The sequence below is a fragment of the Hoplias malabaricus genome, chromosome 14, assembly GCF_029633855.1.
Source record: "Hoplias malabaricus isolate fHopMal1 chromosome 14, fHopMal1.hap1, whole genome shotgun sequence".
Lineage (NCBI taxonomy): Eukaryota > Metazoa > Chordata > Actinopteri > Characiformes > Erythrinidae > Hoplias > Hoplias malabaricus.
The window spans coordinates 18,052,487-18,064,159 of NC_089813.1; positions in this window are offsets into that span (position 1 = coordinate 18,052,487).

The following is an 11,673-nucleotide window of genomic DNA, read 5'->3' on the forward strand; positions in this document are numbered from 1 at the left end:
TTTTTATAAAATATATGATGTAAAATCAAAGGATAATTCTGCATGACATTTTATACTAGTTCATGCTCTGCTTTCATTTTACTTTACTGAAGACTTGTTAAGTGTATAAATACTTGGAATTCCAAACTGAATGATTGACTCCAAAACAAATAGTGCTTTTGACGTAAGGAAAACGTAGCCTTCACAGCCTGCACCTTCTTGCCGTACACCTGTCTGGCTGAGCATGCCAGTGCAGCTCCCTGGACCACACGCTGCTCACTCATGTGAAGCGAGCACAGGTTGTCCACGCTGCTGCCTTCGGGCACTGCAATGTGTTCACAGGCCCAGCTGGGGAAACAGAGAAGTAACAAGGGGAGGGGGCGGTGGTGGATGATGGTATATAGGGAGAAGTAATGAAACAATGCCGTGGCAATTCTCATAGTGTCTCTGAAAAGAAAGAGAACGATTTTGAGCGATGGAGATTACGAGACCTCTTTTCCAAAAATGTGTAACCTCAAGTATGCAGTTTGGGGGGGAATAAATAACCATAAAATAAAATAAATGTTGAAATCTAAGGTCAAGAACAAACATTAATATTTCATACTGACATTTATGACACTATGTAAAATGTTTTTCAGGTTGCTAATATACGTAATATTCCAGTAACTCGCCAGGATTTTAATATATTTAATTGTTAATAATTTTACACACTTATTCTAATTTAATATTTTACATTAAATACAGCAAATCTACTTTTAATATAAATATCCATTTGTTTGAATATGGTAAAATGAGATGTTTCAAGCTAAGTATTATTGCTTTTACAGTGTTGAGAAAGGAGAGTTGAAAGATGAGGGAAAAGAAGTGTCTTCAATGAAAAGAACTAGACTTCTAGAGCAAAGCTTTCCCTTTGTGCATTAGAGTAATACTGCCTTCTCTTGTGTCGTAGATGCTTTTCTTCAACATGGCAGTCTGGAGGCGACTGCTGCATTTATCACAAGGATCCTTGGAGAGGGGAAGACAATAGCTAATGAGAACTTGCTCCCCATTGGGCTGGGGATTCAGACAATGCAACAACATCTGTGCTGGCGTACTGATGTGCCCCTTCCCCAGAGTCAGGAGAGAAGGGAGGGTTATGGGGGATGCAGGTTCACCTGTCCTGCTCTTTCAGACACCCTCCACTTCTTCTCGGCTCCTCTTTACTTCTCCTTCTTCCTTCAGATGAGCACCAAGCCAAGGTTTTTAAGGGGACTCCCAGGTCAAAGCCATAAAGCATCTCTCATCAAGGTCACTGTTTAGCTTGAAAGCTGAAACCCATTAAAGAAACATTAAAAAATGTTTAAGTTAGCTGTTGGAAAAGAGAGGGAGTTGGTGGAGGTGGGAGGAGGACCAGTTGTGAACATCACTTCAGTTAGGGAGCTTTAACACATGAGTGAAACTATGCCTCCTATTTCCTCTATGGAAATGTCCTGGACATGGATATGATTCAAAACCTATGGAGTGAAGGCATTTTAATCTCACTGAAAAGAATGCCTGCAATTTATAATTTTACTCTCTGCTGAAATATAAATATTAATTTGACCACCAAATGAGAATAGTTTGACAAGTTTGAAAATGTATAATTTATACATTTCAGACAGAGGTACACCAAAGGAGGACTCCAAACCCAAAATGTCTGCATACAGACCCAGGAACAATTTTGTCCAACAGATGCTCAGGAACATTTGAAACTTTCAAACCTGTAAACCTTCAAACACCTTTCACCAACTCTCTCCTTCACCAAAAACTGAAGCACACAGTGACCCCTCTAAAGGACACAGGAAAAGTGGGTGGTAATTAAAATGCAATCTCTGCCACTGTGGCCCCCTGGAGCTGACACTCAGAGCCAGCGGTGTCGCCTAGGACCCTGAGGGCGTGAGGTGCCACCTGCCCAGCCATGCCACCTGCGCCCATCTTCTTCATTTATTGAGGTGTTGTATTTATACCACCTCTTCTGTTGCCCTTCTCCCTCCCCCCAACATCAGGTCTTCTGTATGCCCTAGTAAAGCAGCACTTTATTAGAATTAATGTGGTGCTGCGGAGATGCACAGGAAAGCCGGGAGTGGAGGTGCAGTAGGAGTGAGTCCCCAGCTCCTGGGCTGTCACATTGAATAAAAACGGCAGGGCAAGCCAAGCGAGGAGATGAGTGTGGACGGCCACATGACAGCACTGTTCTCAATGGGGCTGAGGAGAAAGCAAAGTATTTTTCCTGTACAATCTGCTCCCTTGTGCATGATAAGCTGTTAAGTGTGGATAGAATAGATGATGGAGCTGTGTACTGTAGGGATATTTTAGGAGGTGTATAATGGGAGTAGAGTTGATTTCAGAGAGCTTTGAACTGGCCCATAGCGTTGCAAGAGTTATTTTTAATTAGCTGCATGTGTATTTTTTATTTTAGCATTAAGAATCCTATTTAACAAGTTTCTCAGTTTAATTGCTGACCTTTGAAAAAACATCCTTAGCCTAAACCCTTTCCAATCAATTAGATTCACAGAAATTCAGGAAAATACACCAAATCCCTTAGTAGACAGAACATACTTTTATATCCTTGCTTTCCAATCAAATACATATATCTTCATTTTTGTCCACTTTGAACACAGCACTTCACAGTCTTTCACAATGTTTAAAATTTCTTGGTGAATGTGCCAAAATTTTTACAAAATTATTTGGAATGACATGTTTTACATTGGGACGGCACGGTGGCGCAGCCACACAGCTCCAGGGGCCTGGAGGTTATGGGTTCGATTCCAGCTCCGGGTGACTGTCTGTGAGGAGTTGGTGTGTTCTCCCCGTGTCCGCGTGGGTTTCCTCCGGGTGCTCCGGTTTCCTCCCACAGTCCAAAAACACACGTTGCAGGTGGATTGGCAACTCGAAAGTGTCCGTAGGTGTGAGTGTGTGAGTGAATGTGTGTGTGTCTGTGTCTGTGTTGCCCTGTGAAGGACTGGCGTCCCCTCCAGGGTGTATTCCCGCCTTGCGCCCGATGATTCCAGGTAGGCTCTGGACCCCCCGTGACCCTAAATTGGATAAGCGGTTACAGATAATGGATGGATGGATGGATGGATGTTTTACATTGACCTCCACTGAAATGTAAGATGGTATTTTTTTCTTCTCCTGTAAAGTTGCTATTTTGGAGATACATGTTTTTGATTGGACAATGACGAAATCTGTAAGAAATTCTCAGAATTTACTGACAGCCCTCTGATGCTATTACAGTTGAATTACAAACCCAGGCAATTGGAGGCAGTAAATAAATAATCATTTTGATAATATAAACAGAGGCGTCATAGTGGGGTGAACAGTGGGCCAGAGTTACCAGGGCCCCACATGTCATCTAAAAATCACAATAAATGGTAGATTTAATGTTTTGGGTAAAAAAAACGGTTGATTGATGGATTGAACAGGTGCCTTCACCCCTCGCACAAAATAGTTTAGTCCACCTTCACCAGGCTTTTTAACTAGGCACATTTAATATACCCTACGTTCACACTAGCAAGCGACAACTCGCTTACATCGCCATAATTTATAATTTTGGGCATGTCAAGGCCACTCTTGTTGTCTCAAAGGGGGGTGAGTGTGTTCAGAGACTCAGAAGCTGGCTGAACTTCGGACCTTGTGCCTACGATTTGTTCAAAGAATTTCTTGCAGAAATTTCATTTAGAATGTTGCTTCACCACGTCATAACTTATTTGCACAAAGTTGAGGAAATCTCAACTTGACTTGTCGCTCTGTCACTGTGTCGCTTGCCTGAAGTGCGGCTACAAATAGCGTTCTTCCCATAGGAAATGACTGGTCGCTTGTTGCTTTGTGGCCACAAGTTGAGCTTATAGTTTGAAATGAAAGCAAATCATTTTAGCTATAAATACTGAAATGTGTTTAATAACACTAAAGTCATGATCTGTGTTTTACTGTGGCCTATGTTTTGCTATAGCCTGATTAAAATAAGAGACTAAAGGAAATTCCATCCAATTTTAACTTTTTTCTCACATCCATAAGAAAAATAAAATGTCACATAATTTTTATGATGAAAATGATTTTATAAAATTTGAGAAACACTAAGAAAGGGTTGTGGGGGGGCCCATGGGCACTGCTTGTGCATAGGGCCCAGAAATTGGTGCTACGCCCCTGAATATAAACATTAAGCCTTATATAAACACAACATGAAGATGCAGGTGTACCATCTGCTGTCATGCCAATCCCATTTATGCTTTATAGTGTTAATAAGGAATTTAAAAGGAAAATAAATTAGTATTTTTACCTTTAAATTACAGATTGAAAGTGATTTTGAAGCTTCACTGGCCTATAATGGGAAGAATAGAACCTTTGTTTACTTCCTTTCCCTCCCTACTCCCATTGATTTCAGGAGAATTCAATAAAGGTGAATTTCTTTAACTGTAGGGGGAGCCCAGAAGCAAAAATACAAAATGTTGCCTAGTGTTCCTTTAAATCATATGATTTATACTTTTGTCTGAGATGACGTACTCATTTTTTCCAGTCAAGGTTAGCGACAGGAACCTTGCTGTTGTTAAATATCTCTCTGACTACTTTCCACTTGTAAGACTGCTTAAATTATTTCTACTAATTTCCTTACTCTACTCATTATTTTGTCATTGTTAAGGAAAATAAATGTATATCACTCATATTTCATTAATTCCTAAGTGTCATCACTGTGCATCAGCAAAACTGATCATCAAATTGAACATCAACAATAGAGGTGGAAAACTTAATGTGTGCAAAGAAATATTTTCATATTTCTCAAAGATAGCAACTCTTGGACGGGGTATGTCTTCTTTACATGTTACATTATGTATTTTCAACACACCCTGTCATGTTTGGGATCTATTATTTCAGATTTTACCCACCGTGACCCTGAACTGGATAAGTGGTTATACAATTTATGAATGAATGAATTAACTAATGAATTTCTTTTAGCACAGGATTAAACAGGGTCTAATATCACTCAGAAAGATTTTATATTTTTGCTCCTGGGCTGCCCCTATGGTTGCAAAGTGTAGTTCACCTTTATTGCTCAGAAATAAAGGGGGAAGGAGAAGGTAGGGGAAGAGGTTTCCTGCCCTTCTCCAAAAGTTACATAGTGCAGTTTCTACTTTTAATAGTAGAAACTGCACTATGTAACTTTTGGAGAAGGGCAGGAAACCTCTTAGTGTTAATCCTGGAGTACCAATGACAAATCCTCTATTACTCATCAGTGGAGCATCACAATAATTTTAGGGCTGTCATTTTGAGAATTGTGTTTCTTTAAAAGTAAAATGCCCAATATAGCTGATGTTATGGCTGCAGGCTGTTCAAAATGTAGCTTTAGTGTGAGGATTGTATTATTCTAATTTTCTGTTCCAGTTTAAATGCCACAGAATTTACATGCAGGACCCTGTGAACACAGAGACTTAACTAGTCATCTTTTAAGGTGGAACAGAGAGTTCAGACCTCTGCAGACAAAAGTAGATAATGTATCAACATATCTTACTAAATATGGTTGGTTGGTTGGTGCCAAAAAATTTTGAACTGCCCCTCAGATGTTGAGTGACACATGTCCAATATTGTCCAAACTTTGCGAAACAAATGTAAAGAGTGACTTACTAGCTTTGAATTTAAATTGTTTGGGGGCCATGCTAAGAGATTTGTTCCTTGGGAAAGGTTTTGAAATTGGCCACATCCATTTTACAGCTTTAGCCAGTACATTACTGTTCACTGTCTGCTATTTTCATTGTTGTTGTTGTTGTTCACAATAATTGCAGAACTCTTTCTCTTGGTCTGTGATAGACAAGGGGAGAGATCTTATGAAACTGACATATCTGAATATTCATGAGGCCGGAATATGATATGGCACTTTGGGAGGTTTTGCAAGGCTCATTTTACCGCACTTTTTTTTTTTTACTATATGGAATTTGCATCTTTTAAAGGTGACTTATGAGCTTTACCTTAATGCTGATTCTTAGGATTGTTCTTTACTGGTTTTCTGCTTTGGAAACTGTTGATCACACTATTCTCAGGTAGCGACTGAAACAATGGTTGGACTTAAATTGAACATCTACTTTTGTGGAGAAATGCAAAAAAATAAATAAATACTGTTGGTTTTTTTTTTTGTGAAAAAAGTGTAACTTGCATGCAAGATTTTATTTACCAAATTACCAAAGAAACTTATTTGTTTCATTTGTTTGAATGAGTTGTTTAGTTTTTTAGCACTTTCTGTAATGCAGTTAGCCATCACCTGATTTGGAGACATTTCCACCTTAAGTGATCCAAACAGCAAAAAGTCAATATTACCTATGGAGGAGGATTAACGCAATATTCTCATATTGGTTCATGCTTCTCAACGTTTTGTCTAAAATACTCCAGATGCTCCTGCCATGAGCATACAGGGCCATGACTTGTTTTTTTTCCTTATTTACTGACACTGGGGCTTTAGACCCGTTTCCAGCATGCAAACAATTTGAAGAGCTAGCAAATGGTGAGGAAAAATCTTCTGGATTTTTAAAAAGTGTTTTTTGATTACAGTCGTGAATGTCGCATTCAAGGTTTTGGCACTTAAATGGAATGTTGATGACTCTAGAGAACTGCTGTTCTTTAGTTTTTGTTTTAATTTAGAAGCTCTGTAAGTGGAGCAGTGTGTTTGAATAAAAAGCGAAATTTACACACTACTTTGTGCATGGGTGAAGTTTAACTTGAACAGGATTAGATTTTATTCAGTCTAAACTGAATTAGACATCATTCACTACTGAATTAACACAGCCACTTGTTTGTAACTCGAGATGTTTTAGTTTTGTAGCACTTTCGATATGCATTTACTTTCATGGAAAGTTAGCAGTCAATCAGTTCCACCTAAAATTACACATTAAAATCTTAAACAGCAAAAATATGTAAAAATAGAGAATCTCCAACCAATGTGTGCTAACCAAAGATGTTCATCTCCACAAGGCTTACGAGAATATTCAAAAAGTCTGTGGCTTGAATATTCTAGGAAAACATTTGCCTTTGTTTCACCCCATCCACCTGACATGGACTGTTAACATAATGCTGTTTGAGTAAATTCTGACCCTACCCTCTTTTGCCTTAGCTAAGGTTGAGATTGATCAAACTAGCCTATATTCAAGTTTTCAACAGTGCAGTTTTGTTGAGCTTTTACCCACTGCAGCCTCAATCTGTACTTGCTTGACAGAGGCAGAACCCGACGTTGCTTTCTGCTGTTGTAGCTCAACTGCCTAAAGGTTTGATGTGTTGTGTATTCTGAGATTCTGTGTTTTTCTGCTCACCACACGTTTACAGAGCAGTTACCTGAGTTACCGTAGTCTTTGTGTCAGTTCAAAAGAGTCTGACTATACTCTGTTGACCTCTCTCATACGTTGTTTCAATCGGCAGACTAGCTGCTCAGGTTTTTTCTTTACCGTATCATCTGGATTTTAGACCACTGATGTAAATTTGAAATGGGTGAATCCCATTTCTTCATTTTACCCCTTCCCCTCGTTTTCTATGGAGAGGAATTAGGGTCAGAGTGAAAAGCAATCATTGCAATAGAACAATGTGGACTTCAATCAGCATACGTCATTGCTTTTCCAAACTAACATGAAGAATACGTGACAAAATTAAAAGCAAAACCGCTATTACATTGTTTTCACGTTGCTTGACCGCTTTACTGAAAAACAATACACGAGGATTTGCATTTTAAAAATTACATGCTGAATTAGTGTCAAACAAAATACAGTCACCTCGAAATGTAACCAGTACTCAACTACAAAGCTTTACATCGTGAGATACTTCAAAATTAATTACACGTGAGATTACTTTTAAACACAGGCGTAAGTTGTAGTTAATGTAGTTTCTCCAGGACACAGCGCTAACATTAGTTGTGTCTAAAAGCATCTACAAGTTCCCAGCTCTGACCTGTTGTTCTCAGCGTCGTGAGATACTTCAAAAATAAACGTCTCATTGAAAATGTAATACACGTAAGATTACTTTTAAACACAGACGTGCGGAAAACGTGCAAATATTCTTTATTTACTGAATGTCGATCTGTCTCTTACCAGAAAAAAACAATACGTGTCGATTTCCATTTAAAGAATAAAATGCCGAATTCGTGTAAGAATTGAACACAAACCACCGAAAACTGCAATCAAGCTCAGCTGTATTGTAATTCCATTGTGTGGCGCTGTGAACGCGAACGAACCGGTTCAAAGAGCCGGCTCTTGTACGTGAACGATGAGAGCCGGTTCCCGTCTAAGACCGAGACATTTTTTTCATTCAACCAATCAGAGAACAACAAGCAAGTTCAAACCCTCCAAGCTGAGACACTTGGTTTTCCAAGTGTGGATGGTTTTCCATCCATCCATTATCTGTAACCGCTTATCCAATTTAGGGTCGCGGGGGGGTCCAGAGCCTACCTGGAATCATCGGGCGCAAGGCGGGAATACACCATGGAGGAGGCGCCAGTCCTTCACAGGGCAACACAGACACGGACACTTTCGAGTCGCCAATCCACCTGCGTTTTATTTTTGGACTGTGGGAGGAAACCGGAGCACCCGGAGGAAACCCACGCGGACACGGGGAGAACACACCAACTCCTCACAGACAGTCACCCGGAGTGGGAACCGAACCCACAACCTCCAGGCCCCTAGATCTGTGTGACTGCGACACTACCTGCTGCGCCACCATGCCGCCCCACGTTGAAGAAAATGTTAAATCAGTTGTGGTTGTTTTAATCACTACCGTTGAATGCTGCTGTTTTGCACATTTTATTTGTTTATTTTATTACCCAGAAATGGATGATTATTTAGTTTAATAAGCTATTTTGTAATACCTACCTTTTGGGTTCCATTGGCTATATTTCAGAGTTTACAAGTTATTTTTTTATTAAGGTGTTTAAATAAAAATCCAGTTATTTATACAATTGAATGTGTGAGTGTAATCAGTGAGTTATTACAAGACAACAATTAAAACTGTTGAGGACAGGCATAGGCTTGGGTTTTTTTTTGGGTTTGTGTGCACCTAAGGGATGACGTGCGCTAACTGGGTCACGTGGTGTTGGTGGCGGTAATGGTCTGTAATATCACCTGTTCACTCGTTAGATGAGGGGAAGTGAGTGGGTGATGGGGGAAGCCTACTTTTTGCTGACCGTCCAAAACGCTGTAACCTTGGCCGATGTAAATATTTTTTGCCTGTGAACTGATTGAATTGGATTTTATACCGTTGTCGATCGTGGATTTCTGTGGACCGATTCATTGATACTTTAATGTTTGAACGTTGAAGATTTGATAAAATAAAGCAACATCAACTGAAGCTTGGACTGGTGTTTGAACAGCAGAACGCGTCTGGCATTCGTTTCCCCTATTCAGCTGCTCGGCGACTCTGAAGTCTATTGAAGTCGCCAAACATTTGTCAGCAAAAAATACGGCAACGGAGGCTTCCGGATTCAGTGCACAGCCTGAACGCTGACGCGAGCCCACACACCACTGCCATTAAACCAACGAAAGCGGCCCGCCCGAGAGAGTCGGGAAGACAACGGTGGTATGTAACCAGCGCTTGTGCTGTTTTTTGGCTATTGCTTGTTTGAACGCAGTTTGGTTACTTCCAGGAGAAGACGTTGTGACGGGCTTGTCGCTGTGTTGTTGGACCGTGGCTATTGCCGTTTAGAGCTGTGTGTAGGCCTGAAGTTCATTGGGAATTTGGCATGTGTGTTGTGGCTTTGCGTGTGCTTAGCGAGCTGTTAAGAAATTGCTACTGATACTGAAGGCGCCTTTAAGCTGGTTTTGCATGTTCTTTGTTTGAATGCTAAAAATGAGCGGATCACAAGCTGCATCTGTCGTTGGGAAAACTGAACAGGATAAAAGATCAGTTGTTCTTACTGGGAAAGCCATTGCAAATAAAATTGAAATAATTCAGACAGGAAGAAAAAGGCATGTGAATAAAATGAAAAGGGTAATTCTGTCTCTTAAAGAGCTAATGAAGGATGATAAAAATGATTCACAGGTTAAATCACAGCTTGATGAATTAATGCATCTGTTTGAGGATGCCAGTGCACTGCATGAATCCTTGCTGCCTTTAATTCCATCTGATGAGAAAGATAAGCAAAATGCATGGTTTTCAAGCATCATAAAGTACAATAAAGGGTTTATTGAGGATGTTAAAATATGGCTTTCTGAGGTCGATAAATGTTCAAGCAGGCCATTTTTTGACACTGTGCCATCCCAAGAAACCCCATTAGAGGGGGAAATGGGTTTTCAAGACCACGCTGAAAAGGAACCTCAATTGTTTCCTAATCTTCAGCATGACATCTATGATGATGTGTTGCCATCCGATAGTGTATCAAATCAAGGCAGCAAGTTAAGCTCAAAGGTATCGTCAGCTACGTCTGCACATCTCAAGGCAGAAGCAGAAATGGCTGCCTTGCTCGCACGTCAACGTATGCTCAAGGAAAAACATGCAATTGAAGAACAGGAGGAGCAATTGAGGAGAAAGAAAGAACAACTTCAACTTGAAGCAGACATCGCCGCAACTGTTGCAAAGGTCAATGTGCTGAGAATTGGATCCACTGCGCGTAGTACAGCTTCACGGAAATCCAATGGAATGGAATCATATTTTAAAATGAAGGAAAAATTTTTTGAAATCCTCAATACTGATGCAGAGACCTTTTTTCCACAGACAATTAATTTAAAAGGAAATACAACTATTAGAAATGTGAAGCCTATGGTTAAACCAGTGCAGCAAAGCATGAAAAGGGATAAGCCTGCACCTCTCTTAAGGGGGCCTTCTGATCCTTTAAGACCATGTAGCACAATCCCAGGTTTGCCACTGCAGCCAACAGTTCGCCCAGCAACCAGTGAAAATCTTTTTTCCATTATGGAGAAACAAAGTGAATTAACTAGTATGCTGGTCTATCAACAAAGTCTTTCATTACTGCCTAAAAGAGAAATTCCAGTCTTTGATGGCAATCCTCTGCACTTCCATGCCTTCATGCGTTCGTTTGAACAGGTCATAGAAGCAAAAACAGGCAATGCTGACGATTGCTTGCATTACCTCGCACAGTATACCAGGGGGCAGCCCAATGAACTCGTCAAGAGCTGTCAACATATGTCTGATGGTACTGGATATATAAAGGCGAAGACACTGCTGTATGATCATTTTGGAAATGAACATGTAATTGCATCTGCTTATCTGAACAAGGTCCACTCATGGCCATTAATCAGATCAGAGGATGGAAAGGCTCTTCAAGCATACTGTTTGTTTCTACGTGGGTGTTGCAATGCGATGGAAGAGGTTCATGGCCTCTCTGAATTGAACACGCCTGCCAATATGCTTGCTGTGATTAAAAGGTTACCATATAAGTTGAAAGACAAATGGCGAACAGTAGCGTGTGACGTCCAGGAGAGGCAGCATCGCAGAGCTACATTCGTTGATATTGTTTTCTTTCTTGAGCGTCAAGTTAAAATTGCAACAGATCCTGTCTTCGGAAGTCTATGCGACACTCCTCCAACACATTTAATAGTAAAAGATAGTGATGGAGGGAAACGTCCTTATCCAAGAGTTAAAGGAAGTAGCTTTGGTACAACTGCTATTGCATTTGGGAGAAAAAATCAAACAGAGGCCCAAGATCATCACACTTCTGTGGAGATTTGTTTGTTCTGTAAGGGTGGACATACGCTGGAG